Source organism: Nestor notabilis, unplaced genomic scaffold (assembly GCF_000696875.1).
Source record: "Nestor notabilis isolate BGI_N333 unplaced genomic scaffold, ASM69687v1 scaffold10470, whole genome shotgun sequence".
Classification (NCBI taxonomy): Eukaryota; Metazoa; Chordata; class Aves; order Psittaciformes; family Psittacidae; genus Nestor; species Nestor notabilis.
In genome coordinates this window covers 9,231-12,002 of record NW_009911570.1, presented here as the reverse complement: position 1 = coordinate 12,002, position 2,772 = coordinate 9,231, and positions in this window count along the sequence as shown.

Here is a 2,772-nt window from a genome sequence, read left to right as displayed (position 1 = left end):
CTCAGCCCTCGTGCTGAAGATAAATATCTGGATAATTCATGGACTTTGTAGGTAGTTACAGCTGCGGTGTTGGAGAGTTGCCATTCCAGTTGGCAATTCTAGATGGAATATTGTCTGCTTCCTCTGGGTTGCGTGTGAAGTGTCTGAGCAACCAGATACGTATCAGACCAGATCTCTTAAAACTTCCCTGATTTGCTACAGTGTGGATCCAACACGAGCTAGAAGCCTTGTGTACATAAGCAAATCACACCTGTTTCCTCATGCAAGTAACTACATCAACATGCATCAACTACATTTCAAGAATGTAGTTGAAATCGGGTGGTCATTTTATGATGATTCATTTTCACACTAGGCAGCCAAAAGGCATATCTATAGTTGCATGTCATGGGCAACACAAATTGGAGAATAGGATATATACATTCAAGAGTAGGTGCAAAATTCACTCTGGCTCCCCAGGAGCCATGCCAGGGGTGTACTGGGTATTTCCAAGTTGAATGTGCTCATTTAAAGAAAACCAGTAAAACGAGACAGAATCTTTACTGAATAAGCTACCAATTTAATAACTTTAAGTAAGAAACTTAATTGCAAAATAGAATTCTTCTGTGGTAGAGCGAAATTATACATTTATACAATGTAACAGAAGATGTGAAATGTACAGAAAACTACGTAACCTTTTGCAGTGACTTTTTTCCTAGACATTTTTATACTAGCAGAGATCAACAGTAGATCAGTTGAAAATGTTTCTTATCCAGAGGCTTCTGCAGTTAGGGAGAGCTTCCCTATGGTCCCAGTCCTGCAACTGGATTCTCAAGGCTGTTTTATGCCTACATGGATCATGTTGGCTGCTGGGCTCTATTTCCAGGACCTTTGGCACCAGTCCTCATGGACTTTCCTATTAGTGGAGTAAGTGTGATTTAGGGCAGCGAACATGAACTTTAAAGTCTTTCTGTGCCTAAATACCATCTGTAGAGGTATCTCTCTGCTTTTGTAATGAATGAGTTATATTTTGAGGAAGCTGGTCTCCTCTCCAGGTCTTCAAATGAGGGGGACTGAGGCCCAGCTGTGTGTTCAGATGGCAACTTGCATTCAGTGGTGCCTAGTTAGATAGTTATGCTAGCACAGGGAAATGTTTGACAACAGAAGGTGTTCTGGATATAGGACTTTGTTACTCGCAGCTGGAAGTCTCAAAGCAAACAGCAAGTACAGGCTGAACTCAGAGGCAGGAGCTCTGTTCTCACAAGTGCCTAGGGATAAACTTTGGTTTTGTTTCAAGTCCCTAAGAAAGCAGAACATCTGTTTATACCTTTGCATATTTGTATAGATACTGTGGTGGATTTATATGTATTCTTCCCCTATACCCTTTTGTATAAGGGCTGTACTGCAAAAGCATCTTGTCATTTGAAAAAAACCAAAAAACCACCAACGAAAAAACCTTCTTTTCTCTCTACAATCAAGTTATTGTTCAGAGGATCCCATCCAGTTCCTTTCATCCTGTAGGAAAAAGTGTCTCTGTGATATCCTTGTTCTAGTAGTACTGTTGTGTAAAGATGCTGTGCTCCGAGATGGCATGTAGCATTTCCTTGAAGTGGTGATTTTGCTGTGTCCATAATGAATGGGAAACAGTGAACCCAGGGTGTGACTGACAGGTTCCGTGAGGACATTGTTTATATGCATGTAACCCTTTCATATGTGCCTAACTATAACTGTTTCACTCATGAGGTCATTTCAGTTGTTCTTCCAATGTTTATGTTTGTGTACATGTGCTCTAGGGAAAGGTAGTTTTTGGACTGAGATTGTGTACAGTGATTGTTCGTATCATTTTTCTTAAGGCTAAATTACTACATTTTGTCCTTCGTAGAAGTTTTTAACTTTTAAGAATGTGAAAAAATAGCCCTAACAGAGTTAGGTTGACTGAAGATGAACTAATGTATTGCATGGAAGATAGCCCTTACCCATTTGGTTTCATACATTCCATTGTATATAAAAACTTGCACTAAATCATTGATTGTAATTTTGTGCTATTGCTGTACTGTCTCCCTGTCATTTGCAGGAAAGGAAATAAAGGGGACTCGGATAGAATCAGACATAAAGAATGGAAGATGGAATGTGGTGAAATGATGCATATATGTGTCAAAAGAAATCTGATCATAAGCATGTGCCAAAAGTGAGGGGGGAATGGGTGAACAGTCCTCACGTTGTGTTCTTCCTTCCATCCAGAGGTAGCTCCAAGGCAGAGGAAGCACTAAGCTTTCAAAGGCTGTCTGTCCCTAGCTAAAAAGCAGGAGGTTAATTTAAAATAAAAAAACATAAAAAAGACAATTTCAATATTGTCTATATAGTAAAAAGTGATAATGTTATATATATATTGGTATATATGATGATTAGTCTTGATAGAACTGAAAGCACCTTTATGCATCTGTGTGTTGAACTGTATGAAGGAACTATGTCCCTTAAATCCGTGTTATACAACAAATGATTTAATTCCAGTTGGTCAGTGTAACATATTGAAAGCTTTTTACATAACCTCTGTTTCTTAAAGGATGGACTCTTCACTTCTGTTTCGCACCTGCCAAATGCGTATGTGTTTGAACTACTGTGTACAGAGAAGCAGTTCTACATGTAGGAGAATCTTGGAGAACCCCGTTTGCACTGAAAAATCATCACATCGAACCTGTCCATATAAAAAAGAAAAACCCTGTTTCTTAAAAACTCTGTATTAAATGAATCCTGTGGAAAGCACTTTGTTATTCTTTCTAATAAAACCCACTGCCA